Source organism: Meriones unguiculatus, chromosome 10 (genome assembly GCF_030254825.1).
Source record: "Meriones unguiculatus strain TT.TT164.6M chromosome 10, Bangor_MerUng_6.1, whole genome shotgun sequence".
Taxonomy (NCBI): Eukaryota; Metazoa; Chordata; class Mammalia; order Rodentia; family Muridae; genus Meriones; species Meriones unguiculatus.
In genome coordinates, this window is record NC_083358.1 from 71,425,879 (window position 1) to 71,451,707 (window position 25,829).

At 37.8% G+C, this 25,829-nt stretch overlaps 1 protein-coding gene across 1 annotated transcript in view; it reads right to left on the reverse strand.

Moving 5' to 3' along the window:
- The window catches only part of Tacr3 (tachykinin receptor 3), a 102,736-nt gene that overhangs the window by 32,772 nt on the left and 44,135 nt on the right, over positions 1-25,829 (reverse strand). The gene's annotated exons all lie outside the window — the stretch shown is intronic.

A 25,829-nucleotide genomic window follows, 5' to 3' on the forward strand; every position in this document is an offset into this window, starting at 1 on the left:
GGTCTTCCTCTCCTTCCTTCTGACCCTAGTCTATCAAATCTCATCAGGAGTGGCTGCATTGTCTTCTTCTGTGGCCTGGTAAGGCTGCTCCCCCCTCAGGGGGAGGTAATCAAAGAGCAGGCCAATCAGTTCATGTCAGAGACAGTCCCTGTTCCCATTGCTATGGAACCCACTTGGACACTGAACAGTCATGGGCTACATCTGTGCAAGGGTTCTAGGTTATCTCCATCAATGATCCTTGATTGGAGTGTCAGTCTCAGAAAAGACCCCTGTGTTCAAATTATCTGGTTCTGTTGCTCTCCTTGTGGACTTCCTGTCCTCTCCAGATCTTACTATTTCCCATTTCGTTCATAAGGTTCCCTGCACTCTGCCCAAAGGTTGGCCATAAGTCTCAGCATCTGCTTTAATACCCTGCAGGAAAAAGCATTTCAGAGGCCCTCTATGGCAGGCTCCTGTCCTGTTCCCTGTTTTCCCTTCTTCTGATGTCCATCCTCTTTGCCTTGAATAAAGTTTTTTTTTTTTTTTTTAATAAACATTTGTCTAGGGTTGAAGCCACGTGAGATTTTCACATCACCATGTCTATGGGTGTCAGTCCCAGTGTTTTTAAGGCAGCCATTTTGATGAGATTTCATGGATCCGGCAGCTCTGACATTTCTAGAGTTTTAAATTTTTTCTTTTATTTTTAAGGTCATAAGAGAATTATTTATATTGTTTACTCCTTCCTTTTCCTTCCTTTAAACCCTCTCATGATTTTTTTTTCAAATTCATGGCCTCTTTTTTTTTTTTTTCCTTAAAACTTGGACCAGATAGAGAGAAGGAATAATCTTAGCAGAGAAAGAGGAGGGAAAAATAAAGTCATGGAATATATGTTATATGAAAGTAGAAGTGGGGGACTGTTTGGGAGTAGTGGGACCATGGATCTGGGTTAGATGTGATGTGGCTGAGATGTGTAGTTGAGAGGGTGTGGGCAGCTCAGGGTTGAGGAAGAGCTTTAAATCTACATAGTTTTAAATCTAATAGGAAAGGCCTTCATAGGCTCGCATATTTGAATGCTTGATCATTAGGCAGTGGTGTTACTTGGTAGGAATTAGGAGGCATGGCCTTGTTGGAAGAAGTGTGTCACTGGGGGTGGGCTTTGGGGTTTCAAATGCTCAAGCCATGACCAGTGTCTCCCTCTTCCGGCTGCCTTCAGGTTGGGATATAGGACTCTCAGCTATCATGTCTGCCTACCTGCTGCCATGCTTCCCACCATGAGGATGATGGACTACACCTCTGAAACTGTAGGCCAGCCCCAATTAAATGTTTTTATATATAAACTGGCCATGGTTATGGTGTCTGTTCACTGCATTAGAATACTGGCTATGATAGGTGATGAGTATGGGCGGTGTGAGAGGAGGATGAGTAAGACCAATTATAACAAATTATAACACATATCTATGAAAATACCAACCTAACAATTAAATTAAAAAAAATCTTTCAAATGTGTGAGCTCATTTAATTTTTCCTGGCAAATCTTTGACAGAAAAAATATATATATATTAATTTTTGCAATCAAGAGTTAAAAATAGGATGTGTAGATCCTAAATGCAAGATCCATGCTATTATCACTGGCACTCAATTCCTCATTAGCTAGCACCCTCCCACCCCCTTTTATCAAGCGCATTTTCACAAGACCTTTAGAAAAAGCCCTTACTTAGTCTTTTGCTTTTTCTCTCCCTTATCACAGTCTTCAGAATCTTATATTGGAAGGGAGTCTACAGAATATTCCTCTCCCAAAATATTCAAATAAAAACCTGCAGAGAACAATGCTCCAACCAACAACCATGCATGGAGAGGACCTAGACCCCTGCTCAGAGGAAGTCCATTGGCTGCTCAATTTCCAAGTGGGTTCCCTACTAAAGGGTACAGGGACTGTCTCTGACATGAACTCAGTGGCTGGCTCTTTGATCACCTCCCCCTGGGGGCTGCAGCCTTGTCAGGACACAAAGGAGGACCATGCCGCCAGTCCTGATGAGACCTCATAGGCTAGGATCAGATAGAAGGGGAGGAGGACCTCTCCTATCAGCGGACTAGGGGACAGACATAGTGGGAGAAGAGGGAGGGCAGGTGGGACTGGGAGGAGACAAGGGAGGGGGCTGCAGCTGTGATACAAAGTGAATAAATTATAATAAATAAATATATGAATAAAATAAAATTAAAAAATTAATACATAAAAACCCCTCGGGGTGGGTTGAGATATTTTGCTTAAAAAAAAAAGATAAAAGAATGAGAAAAGTAGTTGAGATGGTGTGGGCAGGGTGGCTGGAAGCTGTTAATCTTCATGAATATGAACAGATATCTCTGAATAAAAATTGTGAAATAGGGACTGTACTTGCAATATTTTGGTTAGTACAGTGCAGTTTCACATTATACGTCTATCTGAGGACAAACAGATCAGATCTGTAAATCCTTGACAATCTCACATATACTAACTGTAACCTGAAGCCCTACAGAGGGTTTTCTGGAAGGACGACTTTAGACCCAGATAAATAGCTGCTGTCAGGGCTTGAGATGCACAAAAGGAAGACAAGCTTCAGTTCATTTTTTTTTTTAATAGACAGTGCAATAGAGAAGAGGGGTACACTCTCTTCTCTGCTGCTGGAAGTGAGACAGAGATTTCCCATCGCTGTCTCCCAGGAGCTGTAAGGGTAGATGTATGAGTTCAAAACAGCTCAGGTGGGCAGAAAAAGGCTGTGCTGACACTGTGAGCCAAAATCACAGATTGTTCTCCTAGATGCTGATATCAGCTGGTTATCTCTTTTTAAGTTTAAAGACAATGGTTTGTTTTCTATTAATTCTTTGAGAATTTCATACAATGTACTTTGAACAACTTCACCCCTTCCTTAACTAACTCCTATGAAATAACCCCCGCTTCCCTCTTCTCTCTTTTCACTCAGCTTTGAGCTTTGTTTTTCTTTTTCTTTCCCCAACGGATTCCAGTTTGTGTTTCCCATCTAGTGTTGGAAAGGGGGTCTTCCCCAATGTAGTTCACCTACCAGGGCTCACATCATTAAAGAAAATTGACTCTCTCATAGCAAATTATCAAATACCAGTAGCTCCTTAGCTAGCAGTGGGATTTTGTGTATGTGTATACCTTCCCCTGTCTATGCCAGGATTCTGTCTATCTTGAGCTTGTGCAGGTCTTGTGCAAGCCATCACAACTGTTTTGAGTCCATGTGTACTACTGCCTTGTTTTGTCCGAAAAATACTTTTTTCATGATGCTATCTACAACTTCTGGCTCTTATAATTTTCCCACCCTATCTTACTCATATCTGTCAGAGTGTCTCTCAGCCTTCCTCAGAGAAGCTTCTTCTTGCAGTAGATGACAATTAACACAGAGACTCTCAACTACTCATCATGTAGAGAATAAGAGTCTATGGCGTGGGGCTGCAGAGACGGCTCGTTGGCTAAGAGAACTGGCTACTCTTCCACAGGGCCTGAGTTCAATCCCCAGCACCCACGTGGAAGTTTACAGCCATCTGCAACTTCAGTCTCAGAGGATCGAATACCTTCCTCTGGTCTCTGTGGGTATTGCAGAAATGGGCTACACAGACAGACATGCAGGCAAAACACCCATATACATAAAACAATAAAATAAAACAAATTATTTTTAAAAGTGACTGTGGACTGCTCAGCTTACAACAAACAAATCACTCATCTTTCTTTTAGGGACTTTGGGTCAGCTAGTTCTGTTTAGAAATATAGCATGATCAATATGTTGTGGTCTGAAATGCACTGTTGAGCCAACTATTGCTTCAGTGTGATTTTTCTTTAGAGGGGGAGGCTAGACTTTATTGTTGTTGTTTAATTTTTTAATGGGCTTTTGAAGTTGGCCTTTCATTTTCAACATGTAAAACCTTAATTTCTTTTGCTTTTTGAAGTTGCACAAACATAGAATATTTAAGATTAGTCATCCCTGAACTGAATCCAGTAGAAAATGAGATTGGTTACTGAAAATGAAACCATTTCTCTCCACTGTCCAGTGAACTGAGTCAGCAGGATGTGTAAGTAATGATCTTACTTCTTTTTACTGTGGAGTAAAGCTACATGATGCACATACACAATTTTCCCAGAATCTCTGACCATTTCTCTTTGCCACAGGAAAGTACTTTCCTGTGGGTGTCTCATTTCTCTTTCCTGCATCGCTTCCCTCTCTCTTCAGAGAATGCAAGGAGTGTCTAAGGAGACTTAGCATATTACTCTTATGTTTTCTAACACATGTATCTGCTAACATGACAAATGTTTTCTGTTCTTCCAGTCCAGAGGAAGACACATGTATCATTCATCTACATTCTCCAAACCGTGCTATGAGCACTTTTACTGAAAGAACTGTTATTTAGCTATACTCTACATGACCAGTGTTTATCTGTAGAATGTCCACTACGTGAATCCCAAATTATTATTGTTGTTTTGTTTTTTGTTTTTCAAGACAGGCTTTCTCTTTGTAGCCTTGGCTGTCCTGGACTTGCTTTGTAAACCAGGCTGGCTTTGAACTTATAGAGGTCTGCCTGCTTGCCTCTGCCTCCCCAAGTGAGGGATTAACGGCATGTACCACCACACCTGACTGAACCCTAAAACTACTTAAGTGAACCAAATAAAATGTTTTTAAATGTTTTACAGCTAAATTTAATTAATCTTTATCACTCTTTTGTTTTGGGTTATTTGGGCATTTGGAAAGAATAACTTATGAACTACATAAGAGCATATACTAAAAATGAACTATTATTTTTCTTTGTTTCATCTCTCATATTATAGATTATAATTGCTGTCTAATAATGCTGTGCTTCTAAAGCAACAAAGACCCTGGGTTCTAGGAATACAGTAATGAATTTAAAAAGAAGATAACTATTTTTTACAATATTTTCCTAATAATAAAGACACTTTATATCATTATTGAATAATAAATGTGTGAATGTATTTAAAGTTATGGTAAACTTTTTAGAGAAAGTAATCATGTATAGATGGTGGAGGAAAGACTATTCTATCTGAAACCTAGAAAATATCCCGGTAGAAAAGACTTGCCCATCACTGCCGGCCCTAACACTAAAATGAGTGGGTAATGTGGGAGAAAGCTTGATGGAGCAGACATACCTGGGCTGTGCTGTGGAAGTGATAAAGTTATAAAGAAATTAAGTTGGCAGAGTAAGATGTAACAGGATTCCCTGGGGTCTTACTTATTATCTTCAAATAAAACGTGTTTGGTTTGCTTTGTTAAATACATTAGGAAACCACTCAAATATTCATGGGCATGTGCATTTTAAGAACATCACTTTGGCTTCTGGACAGTGAATTTGAGAACAAAGCTGGCTTTAGGCGTGTGGTTGAGGAGATTTCTCAGAGAGTCCTGGCAGGGAGTACAAGTATCCAGGATAAGAAGAATTGCAATGGTGTTGGTGGGAAGGATGAATGATGTTTCTAGGGAAGAAAAACCATTAGATCTTAGTGATGAATTAGATGAGGCCCAGAAAGAAAAAAAGAACGTTTCGGATCGACTCTTTTCTGCATTTGCTCCTGGATGCCTACACTGTCTGGTGAGTGGAAATGCTATTTACTGACGTTAGGGTAGTTGCAAGGAGAGTTTTGTGCCAAGCATGCGGACTAAAGTTCAGAGGTCAGTTTTACTACAGTTTAAAATACATATGAAAATATGAAGTCTCTAACTGTAACTGTAAAAGTATTGCCCCTAGAGGAAGAATTGGATTGAACCACACATTTTCTTTTCATCATATACAGATTATGTATGGGAAGATGAATTATGTCAGGGAAGATGAAATAAACCACAGAGAGTTAAGAGTGAGACACTATCCTCACTAGCCCCTTAGTAGTTCAGATATTTGGATGGCAGATGGAGGGAAAGAGTTGAAAGAATGTAAGGAAGTAACAGGCTGATCAGAAAGTAACTGAAATATCCCAAGGCAAGTCAATTTGAGAATTTTTCTCTCCTGTAGGAAAGAGCACGGTTAATCTTGTAGAATGCCAGCCAAACTATTAGTAAGGGAAGAATTTAGTTTCCATGACGACAAGTGACAATATGAATAAGAGGGACAAAGGGAATCTACTTTAAAATGACTTTTAGTTTGTTCGGCTATATTGGAGGTTGGAATCTACGTGGAGGAAGAGAAATGAAATCAAAGGATACTTTTCCAAAATTAGTCATCTTGAACAATATTTGAATGCTGCAGTGATTAGCCTGCAGGTCCTGCAGTAAAACTGGAGTTTCAGGCTTATGAAAAGATTAAATCTGAAAGCAATTTACAGTTTTTTGAGACCAGGAATTCTTCTCTGTACTGGAATTGGAATATGTGGTTAAGATATGTACTTTTATTAGATATGTCTAGTTATGTAGATTTGTGGATGATGCAATGAGAAGACTGGGGTTATTTCATCTGATATCTTTATTTATTAATAATTTGCATGCAGTGTGGCTAGGAAAGTAGACAGCATGTAGAATATTCTCAACAAAGTTGTTGATGGATGAACATAAAATGAATAAAAACTATGAATTTGTCCATATTATATATTTATAAGAAACTGAAAGTCATAAATTGGGCTACTTCTAAAGGAAGTAATAAAATATGGCATTGTATCAGGCACAGAATGACAAACGACATAGCCCAGCTTCATCATGCTGTTGGTTTGGGCTTTTGTTTGCTAATAGAGAAGGATTGTTACCTATCTGCATTGTCCTCTGCAATAGATTAGATCTCAGCAGTTTTACAACATCATTTTAAAGTACCGGTTTACTGTTGTAGAATGTGATACCATTTCAGGTTAATTTACTTATGCTCCGAAGTAAGTGTTACTTAATATTGTTTATATTCCAGAAACGACTGTGGCCCTTTCTCAATGTCAACAGTGGCAGAAAGAAACATTTTTTTTTTACGTTGATCTGTGAGAAAGAATTCAGAAAAGGGACACTTTTGCATTTTAAAACTACTTACCAAACAGGATCACTGTTAACTAAATAATACCTCAAAACACACACAAAAAAAAGGTACATGCTGATTGATAGTTGTCTCTGGAGGCAAGAAAATTCTAGACTTGGAAAACTTGGTACGTGAAATGTATGTGATAAGACACTAATTGAATAATAAAATGACGAATTAAATTTTTGTTGTTATTTTTCATCATGTATAAGTGTCCATATGTGGGCATGTGCGTGTGAGTGTGGGGCTGGAGTTTGCAGGAAGCTGTGTCACTTGACGTGGTACTGGGAACTGAATCTGGGTCCTTTGCAAGAGCAATGTATGCTGTTAACCACTGTTAACTCCAGTCTCACGAATAAACCTGTTTAAAAGTCAAAAGGTGCAGGAACTCCAGTGGTCATCCAGTGGTTGTCCAGTTGCTAAAGCTATATCACGAGTAATTAAAGCACAAAGCATCAGAATCGTTCTCTATATTTAAGATATTTGTACTACTTGTGAAGTCGGTCTAAGAAAAAAACCAAGGTTATCTGTCCACTCATCCTGAGTGAGGTAACCCAGAAGAAGAAAGACACACATGGTATATACTCACTTATAAATGGATATAAGCCATGTAATATAGGATAACCATACTAAAATCTACAGACCTAAAGAAGCTAAGCAAGAAGGAGGACCCTAAGGAGAATTCTTAAATCTCATTCAGAAGGGCAAACAGGATAGACACAAGAAGTATCATTTTATGTGTTAGATTATAACCCATTCTGCTTATTTTATATATTTTTTCTTTTGGTTTATAATAAAATGCATTTTTTTGTGATTTAAGTACATATTAAAATTTTAATAAAAACTACTTTAGCAAAGAGGTTTCTGAATTAAGCTTCTTTTTTTAGGCTGTGACTCTTGAGGATGGAACAGTGAAAATTATTTATTTTTCAGTCATTTGGTTAAATATTCTTAAATACTAGGAAATCTTTTAGGTAGAGAAGGGTAATAGAGGCAGTCTCCGCTCACAGTTTCAGTGAGCTGTAAATACATGTAAGCTGACTCATCACCTTACAGCACCATTTAGGGGTATTTATAAAGAGCCATTCCTGGTCAATTTTTGATACGGTGTTGAAGTGTGTGAATAGATCTCCATGAAATCTCATTGTTCAAAGATGTTGAGAGGATAGGGAACTGGCTTGTATTCACAGTGCCTTTTCCTTTTCTATAAAGCCACATTTGGAAGCAAAAACAAAAGGGAGTTAAAAAAGGGGACATATAAAATTTTGACCACCGTTCACCAGCTTTCAGCATATTTATATGAAGGGATTTTATTTGCATTTTGATCAAGATGGGTAGCATTTGAAGGTATTGTTTGTTTGTTGTTTTTAATTTATGCTCAAGTTCCTGTTCCCTTTAGGTATGAAACCACTGTTCTAGAAATCATTTTCACTAGGCTTAGGATGCCCTTTTCCTTTGCTGATACTCTGGGAGAAGCTGTGTGTGTTCTTCATGTGTAGCAATAAAAAACATTTTCCTCATCTGGGCTTACCTAGCCATAGCAAGAAGCCTTAGAAATCCTATCTCAGAGGTTTATATAAGACGGAAACACAGAAGTCATCCCAGGATAATTCTAACGGAATGAAGTAATCACCACATGATTTCTAAATACAATCAGATTAAAGATGGGTTGGGAGGCATATGAATGATTTGATGAAGTCATAAACTTGGGACTACCCTGAGGAAGAACTGGAGTTGTGCAAGGAATTAGAATTCTCGGAGGAGCTAATATCTAAGCAATGTTACAGAGGAAGATCTTTCTGATATCTGCGAAAGGGCAAAAGATAGGAAAAAGACAACTGAAAGGCAAGAGAGTAAATAACTGTAATCACATAAATAAAGTATTCGTTTAACACGTGACAGGGAAATATGGCTTCTTCCTTTATAGTCTTCATCCAGATTGAAGAAGACAAAGACTGGAAATGTAGAAGGCTTTTGCTCGTGAGCAGAGTAATGGATGAGATTGAGACTGCCAAATTTCACATAATTTAAATAAGAGGAACATTTGCTGGAGTTTTATATTTCAATCACATGGGAATTTTATTTTTATTTTTATTTTTTAGTAAAACTTGAATAGAGGATCAGGGATTCCTCAGTGATTAAAGCACTAACCACGCAAGTGCTGGATCTGGGTTTGGACTCGCAGACACATTGTGAAGCCAGGTGTGGGAGCACGAGACCGAGGCAGGAGCCTCTCTGCTCCGCACAGGCCTTGTGTATGTCTCTCATCAAATAACAAAAGCTGATCTGTCTCAGAACGAGTCAGAAGGAGGACTGACACCCAAGGGTATGGACCGATCATGTGCCCTAGGAAGCCAGAAACATTGGGCCCTTTTAACTGTAGCTGTTGGCAGTCGTGAGCCACCTGAGGTGGGTGCCGGGTTATCTGCAAGAGCAGCATGCACTCTTAACTACCTGGTCATCTCTCCAGACCCTTGCCCACCTTCAAAAGATCATCCCCACCTCCATTTTTCCTGGCATTCATTTTAACCACAGTGCACTATGAAAGGAAGTAGAAAGGCAGTTAATCCTTTCTTTGACTTTAGTGGTAAAGTTCCAAACCAATCTCTTCCACTTACTGGACACCATAACTTCAAGCAAGTCAAACACTTTGAGCCTTTACTACACCATCGACTTAAACGTTCTCTCACTGTGGTAACAGGCTTCAGTCAGAGAACATATGTGACCAGAGGTAATTTGGTATATGACATCTTTTTAACTCAAAATAATTAAGGAAAGAAACTGAACATCTCAAAGAAAAAATATCCATATTTTATCATCCTAATGGCTAAAGTAACAGAGGTTCATGGGATAGATTATGACTATGCCTTTAATATGTTAATTTCTATTGTTGATTGAGCCACTAAAAAGTTAGCCAGATAGTTCCTCGAACCCAGTGCAGTCTTGGGGTTTAATTTTCACACAGTTTGATTATACTTGTTCTATCTTGTGATCACAGATTTCCTCAAAGTCAGTCAGTGCTTTTCAAACAATCTTGCAAAAATAGAAGCTGAAGAAAATACAAAGATATTAGTCAATGCCAATCAGTTTAATCACCATGCTGAATAAACAGCCACAAACGCAATTCCTGCTGACACTGGATCAGGGGCTAAGAGACTGCACAGTGTTATTCACACAAGCCTTATAATTACCAGGCCAAAAAAAAAATATGAGGCAGGTGGTACCAACTTTCCTATTTCTGAAGACCCCAAGTAGCTGCATGATCAGTGATTAACTTATCTTTCCCCAGGAATACTGTATAACTAGTTTCCAACTGATAACCTCTATAATACAATTCTATCTGGATTTTTTTTATGTTGATTGGAAATATTTCTTTTACTTAATTATAAATAAAATGCAAAAAATAGTGAGAAAATACAAATAGTGCAGCAAAATGATTGTTTTCTGCCCCCCTCTAATCTAGGCTCCAGGGGGTTGGAGGCTGATGGGGGGTGCAGGAGTGAACTGGTGTTCATGATTCCTAGCAGGCTAGATATTTGTCTTCATGGTTGTGATGCAATTTAGAGGTGTGGTAGGAAGGTCTTCTTAGGAAACTGTCTAAACAGAGAAAAGGATATATTAATATGACCCTGTGTACATGGGTTATCATCAGTTTTCCTCTTGAATTTGAAGAGGACTCTTTGTACATAGTCATTTCAAACTTGCTGAATTCTCCTGCAGTAAATTTATCCTCCTTACCACAAAAACCTGCTGGATAGCCATATAGCTATCCTCTCTCACTCTTCCTCACTCTCCTCTCTGTCTGTCTCTCTTTCTATCTCCCTCAGTTTTCTGTAGCCAAGGCAATTAATTTTCTTCTTTCATCTTCCTAGGTACTGGGATTGCAGATAACAGCCATCATATCTGATTCAGGCTTTCTACTTTCTGTCAGTGCTGTGTTCATTTCTTCAACAATTGAATAGTGGAAGAGAATATTTTCCTTTCTTCTATCTGTGACTATACCTAAACACTCACCAAATTATGACATTATTAACAGTTTTCTAGTTCACCCAGTACATACATTTCATCCCCTCCTCACACCTTTCCGCTTTTACTGTGCAGAAACTTTTTCAGTTCACTGGAGTCCTTGCTGTCCTTTTGGCTTTTATTACTGGTGTTTTTGGAAGAAAATAAAAATGTCATTATCCAGACAATAGTGTGAAGCTTTCCTGCTACAAATTCTGTGGGTAGGTTCAGTTTCTAGCCCTGCACTTATTTTTCCCCTCAACTTTGAGTTCATTTTTCTTTTCATCTGATTTTGTGAATGGTATTAAATAAGGTCCAGTGCTTCTGTTGATTTTCGTCTTGGCTTGTGGATATAATTTCATCAGCCAGCTTTGAAAAGAACATCCTTTCTTCATGGAAATCAATTGGTTGAAACATGTGTGAGTTCATTTCTGAGCTCATTACATATCCCACTGGCATACACATCTGTTTTTATTCAAGTATTATGATGCCCCCAGATTATTTTCTTAGCTTAAAATGTATTACATCACTAATCACCAGTGAAAGTGATATGAAACCATAGTGAACTGTGACCTCACATTTGATGAAAATTAACACTGTGGAGATAAGTAAACCCTGTATGCTATCAGTAGGAATATACATTTGTACACCATTATAGAGAATAGTATGTTGGTGCTTCCATAAACTAGAGTTAGTAGTATCATATTATTTAGCAATTTTAATTCTGGAGATCTCTCTCTCGCCACACACACACACACACACACACACACACACACACACAGAGAGAGAGAGAGAGAGAGAGACAGAGAGAGAGAGAGAGAGAGAGAGAGAGAGAGAGGAACCCCAAAGTAGTTAGAAGTAGCATTCTTGGAATTCCTATATCATTGCAAAGTTGTTCATATCAGTCAAGATAAGCAGTCAACATAAGTATACTTTAATGGGTGATTGGTTTTAAAAATGTAGTATATATACAATGGAATACTTTTATCCTGGTAAAATAAGCATGTTTTCCATTGTAGGAAGCTATAGAATATTGCACCAGGTTAAAAAAAGGAAGCCACAGAAAGACAATGACACGTGATTTCACTTGTGTATGCAAAAGTTAAGTAGTGGAGTAGTTGGTGTGTGTTTATGTGTATAGGCAATTGTATGTCAAATAAGTTAAATTCGACTTGTTGGGAGAATAAGGATTTCTAGGTATCATAGCTCACACCTGTATTCTTAATATTCAGAAAGCAGAAGTAGGCAGATCTTTGTGAGTTCAAAGTCTACCAGGGCTACATAGTAAGGCCCTGTCTCAAAACAAACAGTCAAAAAACAGACAAACAAACCCAAAAAGATGTCTTTAGAATTGTTAGCATTTGTTCTGCCCGTGTGGTTGGTTGGGGTATATCTCTCCATTGGATGTTTAAGTGACTCCGTTCCTCGCTTTCCATGTATCCACACAGGAGATTACACCATTTGATCGCTAGAAAGGTCCCTTCACAGTAGTTAAAAGAATATCCTTGTATCTTATTGGGTGGGACTCCTGTGTAGAGTTCATATGTAAATGGTTAGGCAGACATCTCATTATTTTGCTGAGAAATAGGTTTCACACTGTGAGCTATTTCCTTTTGGTTCTCTGTGTAAACCATCATGGGCCAGTAGAGGTCAGACTTTAGATGCTCTGGTATTGCTCATTAAAGTGTAGAAATCTCAAGTAGAGCAAAGATGCTTTGACTCCTGCTCCAATGTAGCCCAGAGGCAGCTCAGTCTCCAAGGGGGTTCCCTAGAAAGGAGAACAGGGGCTGTTCTAACATGAATTCAGTGGCTGCCTCTTTGATCACCTCCCACTGGGGGATGCAGCCTTGCCAGGCCACAGAGGAAGACAATGCAGCTAGTCCTGATGAAACCTGATAGGCTAGGGTCAGATAGAAGGGGAGGAGGTTCTCACCTATCAGGGGACTCAGGAAAGGGCATAGTGAGAGAAGAGGGAGGGTGGGTGGGTTTGGGAGGAGACGAGGAAGGGGGCCACAGTTGGGATACAAAGTGAATAAATTGTAATAAATACTAATAATTAAAAATAAAAAAAGAGAGCCTGCAGCTGGGGCTTGTAATGGCTAACTCTTTCTCAGTAGAAAGCTATCCTGCTCAAAGGCAATGGCCACCTTGCTCTGAGGTCAAGGTAGCTCAGATCAGTCATTTGTCCCCAAATGGCATCCACAATCAACCATAGCTTCTTAAGTTGTAAAAAAAAAAAAACCATATATTTGCCCTTATTAGAAAACATGATTTACTGTTGTTTTTTTTATATGTAAAATGTTTTTTTATTTTATTTTTCTTATTAGTTACATTTTGTTAACTCTGTGTCCCACCTGTATCCCGCTCCCTCTACTGTTGTCTTATGTCGACATGTGGCTAATAGTTCAAAATTGCCTTTCTCTTAGAACTTTATTATAAATTATTGCCACTTTAATTTCACATTGAGACATGTAATTTCATATACAAAAAGCTATTGATATGATAAAATATGTCTGTTAATGTTTTTCTCCCCTTGGGAAAATGATTAAGTACAAATTGAAAATTTCTTAAAATGTTGCTTCAAAATATCAATTAAAAAGTGAATCAAAATAGGGCCAAAAGGAAGAGCAAATGGTGAGAAAATATTAAAAAATTCAAAGAACAAAGATATATATTTTTAGAAAAGCAATTATTGCAAATAAATTTTTGCAAAACATTTTGTAACAAAATAAGATTTTGTCCTGAAGTAAAACGAGAAACAAGGCTTAAGTCAGTAAAATTTGATTATAAAAGATGATAATTAGACAGCCCTGGTGATTACAGTCTTACTTCAGAACCCAGAGCGCTTCCATCTTTAAAAAGGAGAAAGAAAAGAAAGAAAGCACAACAGAAAATTCCTTCTAGTGTTGTAGGGTCAGACTAGTCTTCTGAGCTCGAAGAGTCTGCATCCGAGCATTTCAACAACATTAGGACGCGGACTAAAGAGGGAAAGAAAGGGTGAGATTCCTTCCCGGCAGCTGCCTGCCAGTTCCTTCCTGGGAATGCCAAAGGAAGGAAGAAATCATCTCAGCTCCCAGAGAATGAGCCATTAGCTACCAGTATTGCTCTGTCCACATCAAGGTATATCCATTAGCCGGATGGACACTAGAAGAAGGAAGGGAGCCAATTTGACTACTACTCCCTCCTTAAGGCAGACACAATTGACGCGGCCACAGGGTGCCCCCTTCGGTTCCTTTGGCGCAGTCTAGATTTTCTCTGTGGAGGCATTGGGTCACCATAAATATATATGAAGGTAATACTGAGCCTATTCAATTTTGGAAACACATACTAACACATACTCTATATTGAATGCCAGCAAGGAAACATAGTGTTGAGTGATACCAAGAGAGGGAGGACAACTGCTTGTTAACCTCTGACTTCTAAAATCCGCTCAAATGTCTTAGAGCATTAATTTCTATTCTGCTGAGTGCCCCAGTTTCTTAAGTGCTCCTTTACGTTATGGGGTAGTTACAACCCCACACCCACTCGCTAATGTTCTCAAGCAGCTAAAAGTAACCGTTTCTGACTCAGATATCTGGTCCCTGAAACCCTCCATTGGACAAGTAACACCTTGCTTGACAATTAAGGAGATTTTTTTTTTTTAAATTGTCTATGTCATCAGAGCTTCTAATACATCATTTCCCAGAACTCAGAGATTTGGCAAATTCAAACAAAAAGTCTATTTAGAATAAGCCTGTGATAAATGCTAAAATGTATGGTTGTCTGCAAAAATAATTTTCTAATTAATGGCTCCCATAATGTCGATTATACAGTGGCTTCTTCACACTGAGGCGAATGTTTCCTATCCTCCAGAATATCAGCAAAAAAGTTGAACTAACACCCCGACCTAAAACACTCAAATTAAGAAAAGGAAGGACATTAATTTCTATACAGATTCCCAGATATGCCTTCTTGGCCATCTCTGCTCCTTGTACAATCTAAGAAGAGACAGAGACCATTTATCTCCACTGTACCAATGGCAGCCTTGCAGCTTACAGTAAACCTCAAAATAGAGCCCAAAAGCTGTGACCCAACTTTCTTTATTGTGGCAGAAGGAACCCAGGTAGCCCCCATTATGTCCGGTTTTCTTTTTCTAATCATGTAGGGTAAAACCTTTTGTACCTTTTCTTTAAAGTATACTATAGCGCTGACTTCTGCATAACTGCTAAATACATCATTTTTTTTTAAGTTAAAAAGAGAAGTAACTCAGAGTTTTTGGTTCTGTTGCTCTCCTTGTGGAGCTCCTGTCCTCTCCAGATCTTATTATTTTTGACTTCTTTCATAAGATTCCATGCACTCTGCCCAACAGTTGGCCATAAGTCTCAGCATCTACTCTGATAGCCTGCAGGGGCCCTCTGTGGCAGGCTCCTAACTTGTTCCCTGTTTTCTTCTTCTGATGTCCATCCTCTTTGCCTTTCAGGATGGTGATTGAGTATTTTAGCCAGAGTCCTCCCTCTTGATTAGTTTCTTTAGATGTACAGATTTTTGCAGGTTTAAAATAAAAAAAAATGTTAAAGAAAAGAGAAGTAACAATTTGGTAGTTGAAGGAAGCATCCCTCTTTTGAATTTAAAATATGTCCTCTGTCCTGCCAGGGCTCTAATCCATTTCTTTGGGCATGAGATCCCTGTTTACAGTATGCTTCTTATTTCAGGGGGAAATTAAATAACACATAGGAAAGAGAAGATTATGAAAAATTGGCCTGGACTTTCATCTGACCCTGGCTTATCAGGTCTCATCAGGACTGGTTGCATTGTCTTCCTCTGTGGCCTGGTAAGGCTGCTTGCCCATCAGGGGAAGGTGATCAAAGAGCCAGCCCATGAGTCCATGTCAGAGACCGTTCTGTTCCCCTTACTAGGGAACTCACTTAGATACTGAGCTGCCATGGGCTACATCTGGGTGGGGATTCTAGGTTATAACCATGCATAGTTCTTGGTTGGAGTATCTGTCTCAGAAAAGACCACTGTGCCCACTTTTCTGATCTGTTGCTCTCCTTGTGGAGCTTCTGTCCCCTCCAGGTCTTTCTTTCTCCTTCTTTCATAAGATTCCCTGTACTATGCCCAAAGTTTGGGTATGAGCCTCAGCATATGTTTTGATATACTTATGGGTAGAGTCTTTCAGAGGCCCTCTGTGGTAGGCTCCTGTCCTGTTCCCTGTTTTCTCCCTCTTCCGATGTCTGTTCCATTTGTTTTTCTGAGTGAGGATTAATCATCTGACCCTGGGTCCTCCTTCTTGCTTAGCTTCTTTAGGTTACAGATTTTAGTATGTATTTTAGATACTTCTTTTAGATACTTTAGATTATTTCTATCCAAAATGACAATGGATTTGTTTTTGTTTCATAGGCAATAGCTACAATTTTCTAGATGGTAGGTATAAAATGAGCTTTACATGTAACATAAAGACACCATTCATACACATAAGTATACATACTTTGGCCAAGCTGTATTATAAGCTCTTTAAAACTTTATCTATTGCCTTGAACTACATTAGACACTTTCCCAAAAGGAAATCAATCTTCCAAAGGCCATGTCCAAGAAAAATCAACCAAACAAGAAGACAGAAGACTGATGTAAAAATTAAACTGACAATAAACCATAATCCATTTAGGTAAGATGATGTTGACCCTTCACATACATGGAAACCTAAAGTTCTTTTTTTTTCTACAGAGGTATGACTTCATTCCTTCAAACCAGGAGATTAAGAATATTAAAAACTTGAAAAACAGGGTCCTGCCAGGTTTAACCTAACCCTATTTGGACAACAGTTATTTAATCTTATTTTAAAAAAATAATAATTTACAATTTATTCACTTTGTATCCCTGCAGTAGCCCTCTCCTTCCTTTTCTCCTGGTCCCACCATTTCTCCCTCTTTATCCTTTACCCTCATCCCCTAGTCCATTTGTAGGGGAGGTCCTTCTCCCCTACTATCTGACCCTAGTCTATCAGGTCTCATCAGGACTGTCTGGATCCTTTTTCTCTGTTGCCTTGTAAGGCCACCCCACCCGGGCGAGGTGATCAAAGAGCAGGCAAGTGAGTTCATGCCAGAGACTACCCCTGATCCCCTTACTAGGGAACCCACATGGAGACTGAACAGCCCATAGGCTACATTTGAGGTCAAGGTCCTCTCCATGCATGGTCCCTGGTTGATTCATCAGTCTCTGCAGTACCCCCTGGGCCCAGATTTTTTTTGGCTTTATTGGTCTCCTATCTCCTCCAGGTCTTTCTATCTTCCCCTTCTTCCTTAAGATTCCCTGCACTCTGCCCAAAGTTTGGCTATGATTCTTAGCATCTGCTTTGATACTCTTCTGGGTTAGAGTCTTTCAGAGGCCCTTTGTGATAGGCTCCTGTTCTGTTCCCTGTCTTCTCCTACTTCCAATGTCTATCCTGTTTGCCCTTCTGAATGAAGATTAAGCTTCTTCCCTAGGGTCCTCCTTGTTGTTTACCTTCTTTAGGACAACAGTTATTTAATCTTATTAACTATGAATTCTTCTCTGAAAGTAAAAAGTGTTACTTCTTGATTTCATTATTCCAGAGGAAGGAAATAGTCATAAGTGGAAAGACACAAGAAGTCTCAAAACGTCCACGCCTTTGTACCACTACCTATTCTTACTCTAAAATAAGTAAAATAATAAGAAAATTGATGCAATAAATTATTCTTTCTGTCTAAGTCTAGTTCACACTTTTGTTTACATAGCTTTAATCTAAATATGTAGGATCTTTTATGTTTTAATAAAAACTTAATATGTAATACATTTATAGCATAAGAGTTAGCAATGGTACATTTAGTATGTTTTAATCTGCACAAATTACAAATTTCAGTTTACTCATAACTCATTATTTATTTAATATTTTAAATGTGACTTAAAATATTTTACTACATATATTATGTCTATAAAACAAAATGATACATAACCTTCTCCAGCTGTGATGGTAGGCTGTTCCAGATTATTCAGACACCTATGTTGATTTAGCACCAGGAGAATTCAGTCCCTTAACTAGAAAGATACAGCATCCTTGTCATCCAGAAATATAGTATCTCTATTATATAGTGTCCTTGACTTCCAAGGGTAAGGCATCCCTATCACAGAGCATCCCATCATCCAGAGGCAGGGCATCCATATCTCACAGCATTCCAGAGGCAGGGTATCGCTGTCATATACTATCCTTATCACCCAGAAGTAGAGTATCCCTACCACACAGTATGCCTGACATTCAGAGGCAGGGTATCTCTATCAGACAGCATTCCTGTCATCCAGAAGTATGGTATCCCTGTCACATAGCATCCTCATCATCTAGAAGTAGGGTATGCCTAGAACATACTATGCCCATCACAGAACTATGGTACCCCTGTCCCGAAGTATCACCGCCACCGGCAGATAGGGCATACCACCACACAGCATCCCTACCAGCCATAAGAATGACAGCCATCCATGGTCTGCTCAAGAAGGAGGAATAAAATGACGCAGGCCAAATGAGGCAAGCACTTTTAAGGGCAGACGCTCTGCTTTAGCAAGTCATTAAAGTACGCTTTCCTCCACAGCATTTCAAGCTCCGTGATTTCAAACTGAGCCTGATTAGGAATATGCCAACCTCTTTGTAAATATACATAATCTCCATGAATAAATCCTCATGCTTTCTTTGTCAAGGAGAGTATTGCTTTGGAAATAACTTCTGTGTTCTTGCTGGTTGCAGGTAATAAATCATTCTCTACTTTTTTTTTTATGTCTTAGCTATGCTTATTTTAAATTTTATTTATTTTCTTTTTTATTGTAAGCAAAATATTTTTATCAAGAATTGGAGTTGTACCACTGAAAATAATTCCGTACCTCATAACTGCTTTCCACTTTTGCTATAAAGCTTTGCCTAAGAAGAAAGCCTGACAAGACTGTAAGAGAAAACTGGAAAACACTTACTGACCCTAATATGCTGCCTCCTCTCTCTTGGTACTGCTATCAAGCACTGACTACAGAACAAAGAAACAAAATCCCGAGCTTTGGTTTTTATGGGAAACCCTCCAAATTTCTTTATATGTCCTATTTTCTTAAATTATGAAATGATTCTTAAATTTCCTTCTTTTACATTCTCTGCTTAAAAGCATTCCAAGCTTTACAGTATGAGCACACAATGTGAGCAATATGAGGCCGACGTTGCTAGTGATAGCTATTACAGTTTCCCATAGATCCTAATGGATTAAACATTCCCAATCTCCCCCTCAGTGCCCCCCTCCATCTACTTTAGATGTCTGTTGTGGTTCCTCTTCTGAGTGAGAGTCAAGCATCTTTCCTTGCTCGCTTCTTGGAAATAACTTCTGTGTTCTTGCTAGTTTCAGGTAATAAATCATTTCCTACTTTTTTTTATGTCTTAGCTATGCATATTTTTAATTTTAATTCACCAACATGAGAACACATTGTGTTCAGTTACTGTGTATCCTGAAGTATTTATAATTATGCCAATTGTTATATATGTCATGCATTAAGATTTATTTTTTGATAGAAATCCGTGATGCTCAGACTTGAATCTGTCTTTCCTGCCCCTGTAATTGCCTAATAAGAAATGCTGCGAATAATCTCAAGAAATCTTTTCAAGTCATTGTTGCACAGTCAAGACCTACATTCACCATATCTTTTTAATTATTTTTAAATAAAGAATAAAACCACTTTTACTTCTCAAGCATTACTGGGAAACCTGAAAGAAACACAGAAACTTTTCTAGGCTTTCCAATAGCAATCTTTTCCACTGTTAGCCGTGGAGGCAGGGAGACTAGTCAATTAGATTTTTTTAGACATACGGTGCTGGCAACCAATGCACAGCATTACTGCAAAACGTTCTTTGATCTCAGCGTGCAGCACAAGGTACAGCAGAGGAAGCTGGCCAGAGTGTTCAGACGGCTATTTGTTGTTAAGCTTCATTGTCGCAATTAAAAACACAGAGTGGTACTGTTATTCAGCCCTGTCAGAAACTTTAGATGTTTATGGCTTTGTTTTTGTTTCTTTTCCAGTTAAAAAAAAAAAAAGTTTTAGAAGAACCAGCTGCATGTTTGATCTTTCCCTACTGGATTAAATTATTTGCATAATTTCACAAAGATAGGAAGCAAATATATTCCAGCAGTGTTCATCAGTCCAAACAAAAACATTTCATAAAATAGCTGAATGAAAAATATTTGATAAAAAAATCAATTTTGATTTAAACTTCTTATGGTATTTGTCTTTTCTCATTGTTGGAGACATTTTGATACGTGGCAGAGACTTCAAAAGTTGTACTTCTTAGCTTCATTTTCCTAAAAAATTTACTCTTACATTAGTTCTGTATACTTATATGATTATATGTAACTACACATATGATTATACATACTTAAAGAGTAAGACATACAGGTGTTCAACAGCACTTCTTTCTACTATGATCTAAAATAACAGGATATTAGTACAATTTTCAGAGTCCAAAGAGCAATGACAAAGAGAACCCATTCAGAAAAGCATGTCTACTGTAAAAAATAAGAAAAATGACGATACAGATATTTTAATAAACTTTTTGGCAAAAATGCAAACAAATGAGGAATGAAGGTATACAAATGTGAGACAGCTGTCAAAAGCCATTTTCCTTGAGACGTTATAAAGATACCATTTCCTTCTTTTTTTTTGGTATTGGGTACTGCGTTTTATTTTTATTAATTACAGTTTATTCACCTTGTATCCCACCTGTAGCTCCCTCCCTCCACCCCTCCCAATACCACCTTTCCTCTTGCTTCTCCATGCATGCCCCTCTCCAAGTCCACTGATAGGGGAGGTCCTCCTCCCCTTCTATTTGACCCTAGCCTATCAGGTCTCATCAGGACTGCTGCATTGTCTTCCTCTGTGGCCTGGTAAGGCTGTACCCCCCTGAGGGGGAGGTGATCAAAGAGTAGCCCATGGCAGTTCAGTGTTCAAGTGGGTTTCCTTAGTAATGGGAACAGGGACTGTCTCTGACATGAACTGATTGACCATTTTAGTTTTTAAATTGAATATCACAGTAGTGTTCTGAATAGTCCACATGCCTCTAAGAACTGAGAGTAAAAACAGAATAAAAATGTAGCCATACCTTAGCAATTTTGTTATATGTCTGATATTTGTATTTTGTATCTGGCTGAGTCTACTTTTATTGTATGGGTTTTCCATATATGTTTGTGTGTGTGTGTATATATATATATATCTATATATATACATATATATATGTATATATACATATATATGTATATTTGTATATATATATACACACATATATATATACAAATATAAATATATGAAGCTACATATTCGAATTCCATAGATATATAATGTACAAATTTTTAAACCAGAATATTTACTATAATTAGAGATATATTTAGTTATGAGGCATACACATTTCTTTGAAATTGTAAAATATACAGAAGGTTTATTAATGTGTTGTGCTGCTCAGATCTCCTTTTCTTCCATTAAAGTCCGCTTTTTTATATGTGATTCAAATGTTGGAGCAATAACACAGATTGCATTTTAGTTCTCTTTTGTTTCTTTTTCCTTTTATTACTTATTTTTAATTTTTGAGATTATAACATAGTTACATAACTTCCTCCCCCATTTACTCACTCCAAACTCTCCTGTATACCCCTCCTTGCTTTGTTTTAAATTTATGGCCTTTTACTCCATTAATTGTTACTATATGTATATAAGCATCCATGTACGTTCCTAAGTACATAAGTACAATTTGTCAAGTCTTATAATGTTACTTGTATGTATCTTTTCATACAATAGGGCTGGCTATTTGGTATAAGATAATAAATTAGACTATTTCTCTTTCTTTCGGTGGCTGAGGCCTCTTTGGCTTTCCTCTGTCCACCTTAGTGTGTCTATCGTCATTGTTCTTGCTCTGTGCATGTTTAGGCAGCCATGTTTGTGAGACTTTATAGGTGTAGCTTCTGATTTTACTATGCTTCTTAGTTACTACAAATTCCATAGGCCCATAAAGCATAGGCACCAGTTTTCAGGTTCAACACTACAGTGTTAACAATGTGTCATTTCAGAGGGAGGCTGTTCATTTACTTCCCAAGACTAATGTCTTTTACCTGGGGCTGATAACAGCCAGTGCTATGACACTCGGGGTTCATATACATGTAAAATCTGATAGAGGTAGTTAATCCCAACTTATCTAAAAGTTTCATGTCATTCAAAGTATTAAGCATACTAGGTCTCATAAACTTAGCCACACAATGTATAAGCTATTCTTCAAAGGATTCAATATAGCACAGCTCTACAGATTATGGAAAAGAATGCCTCAGTCTTTCTTTTGAACTCTTGCTGTCTTCGGATTCACTGTAGACCAGGCTGGCATTGTCTTCTGACATTAGTTTTCTGAGTGTTGAGTTTAGAGGTGCCATCATGCCTGGTTAACTAATATTATTTAAGTATATTTAAGGTGTGTTTATTTATTACTACTACTATTATTATTGTTGTTGTTGTTGTTGTTTTTAAAGGATATCTTTGTGGAGATTCAGCTGTCCGGTAACTGGAACTCACTTTGTAGACTAGACCGTCCTCACACTCACAGAGATCCTCTTGCCTGTGCCTCCCAAGTGCTGAGGTTTAAGGTATAGCCACTACTGCCTAGCTGGTGTGTTTATTCTTATATATGCGTTTTTAGAAGTCAGTAAAGATTTGTCAATCTTTTATTTTTGTAAAATTAATTTATTTTTTTAATTCACTTTACATCCTGGTTGTAGCCCCATCCCTCTCCCCCTCCCCTGCCAGTCCCCCCTCTCTCTGCCTTCCTTCCTCCCTCCTCCCACCTCACTTATTCCTCAGAAAAGGGGAGCTCCCTTTTTCATCCACCCCAGATCATCAAGTTTTATTTGGGCGGAGCATATCCTTTTCTTCTATACCCTGGCCAGCCAGGGTAAAGTGATCAAAAAGCTGACAAGTAAGTCCATGTCCTATGCAGTGCCCACTTCCCTTACTAGAGGACCCCCACATTAGGCCTAAGCTGCTCATCTTCTACATCTTTGTAGCAGGTTCTAGGTCCAGTTCATTCATGATCCTTGGTTGGTGCTTCAGTCTCAGCAAGCCCCTCTGGACCCTGGTTAGTTGGTTCTGTTGGTCTTCTTGTGGCACTCCTGTCACCTGAGGTCCTTTTCTCTTTCCTCCCACTTTTCTATAAGACTCCCTACGCATCGTCCAATGTTTGGCTGTGAGTCTCAGCATCTGTGTTGGGGAGCTGCTGGGTAGAGTCTCTCAGGGGACAGCTCTGACAGGTTCCTGTCTGCAAGCTTAGCAGAGTGTCATTTATAGTGTCAAGGTGTTGGCACTCACTCATAGGGTGGGTCTTTGATTGGGCCAGCATTGGCTGGGCATTCCTTCAGTCTCTGTTTTGTCTGCTCTGCCTTTATCTCTGCACATCTAGTAGGCGGGGTAAATTTGGGGTCAGAGTTTTTGTGCATGGGTTGGTGTTCCTCTCCCTTTACTAGGAGACTAGTCTAGTTAGTGCATGTCCTCTTCAGTTTCTATGGCCTCTGCTAGTGTAGCCTTTGCTTCAATCTCTCTCATTTCCTCCCAGGAGCTTACCCTGACTTATGTCTCCAGCTTGTTACAGAGATACCCCAACCCTTACTTTCTTTTTTCTCTACAGGTCTTCTGTCCTTTCACCCCTGCTCTCCTCAGGTCTGATCTTCACCCTCTTATCTCTCTGCACCCCCTCTCCCAGCTCGTTCCTTTTCTTCAACCACTACCTCTGTCTATTCTATCTCTTTTTCCGACTGAGATTTATGCATCCTCCCTTGGATCCTCCTTGTTATTTATCTTCTGTTGGACCTGTCCCTTGTAGTATGCTTATCCTGTTTTATATGGCTAAAATCCACTTATAAGTGGGTACATACCACATGTGTTTTTCTCAATCTTTTATTTTTAAGAGACTAGGTCAGAGTGGCTTATGGAGTTGTTTTCCTAAATAGTCATGATTAATTTGCACCACTATATTCAGCAGTTTTGTATCTATTTCAAGTATAATTAATATTATCAATGATGTATTTATTCTCTGGGATATAGACCATAACTAAAATGAATATCTAAAGCTAGATTTGCAGATATTATGACATAAAAAACATGAAACCATTGTGTTGAATAGAGACACTATATGGTATTTAAAGCTATACTAGTATATATATATATATATATCTACATCTATATAAAAGAAATATATATGAATATGAATATATATGAATATATATAAAAGAAATATATATGTGAAGTGGAGATAACTATTTGCTATATATTTTAAAAATTGGATAATACATTATCACATTATTTTTATATTATATATAATATATACTACATATATACAATTATTAGGTATATAATATACAAATATTATGTAGGTATATAATTGTATATATGTATATACTTGTATAAATCATAAAATATATATGCATGTTATATATTATATTATTATACATATATATTACATATATACAACATATACAATTGTGTGTCAGATAAAATAAATTCAGTAGCCATTTCTTAAAACAAGAAGAAATTAAGATATATTGATTCTTTAAAATTAAGGTAAAATGAGAATTTCTGTGCAGACACTGTTTGTTAGAATCATGAATAAATTGTTAAAAAAAAATCCAAGGTCAAAGTGACTGGTTCATGGCCGGGATGTCATTTCACATTATTTCAGTCAGTAAAAAATCTGAGAGAAATATAAATGGATCAGTACTTTTAAGTGTCATCTTTCCTGAAATGTTTTAGAAAAGTCGTGTTCCTGTTTGGGTTGATATTTCTACTCTGAAAGCAAAGACAGTGAAATCAAGGTCATATTTATGTCTTTTCACCAATATTGGGAAAACGGGAAAAAGAAACAAACTTCCTCTTGGTTTTGTTCTCAATGAGACTTTATGTTAAAAAATAAAAGTGAAAAATAAATGTGAAATTAAAATCTGTAATAATAGACTTAGATTTCTTGAACGTTTTCCTCTAACCTTTCATGTAGAGCCCGTGACACATAGTGGTATCTCTAACAACAGCGACAACAATAATAATAGAGATAATAATAGAAAAATTAAAAGAAAATAAAGATACATGTAAAATGAGCATACTGTTGAAGCGTCTTAGGGGTTTCCCCCTCTGGTATTAATTGTTTTTACACATCGTTTTTAAGATGAGTTTTTGAAAACCATAAAATGAAATTATATGTATATTTCATATCTGTATATAGTTAGAAGTAGATCTTGCTTATTTTCTCTTTTTAAATATAAAACATTGCTATGTCTATTAACTAGATATAAGTACTGTTTAGCATTATTTATTATAATTAGGGAAAAGATATTGTGTCAAAATGGAGCCACTTGCTACATGATATTTTAAAAATTGGGATTGATCTAGTGACATAGTAGTAGGTAAGATGTTTTAAGATTATAACAAAAGTTTAAAGGGACTCTCATATGGTAGGTAGTGATTCAATGAATATATTAATCAGTCCTAAATGGAACAAATAACAATGCCTAATACGTTCATCAAACGACACAAAAACAAAGTCTGTTTTCTAGTATATTTTAAGGATTTTTTAGTATTTAAGGTGAATGATCAAAGATGATTTTTTTTTCATTTCATTTAGTAAATTGAAGAATATTACTCCTTAAATTCTCAACCCTTACATATACTTGCTGATGAATGGAAAGAACAAAAGATAAAGAAGAAAAAGAGAAGGGAAGGGAAAGGAGAAGAAGAGGGGAGGGACAGGTGGGAAGGAGTAAAAAGGTGGAGCAGAGGAAGAGGGAGAAAAATGTGTGTGTGTGGGGGGGGAGAATTCCAGTATTCTG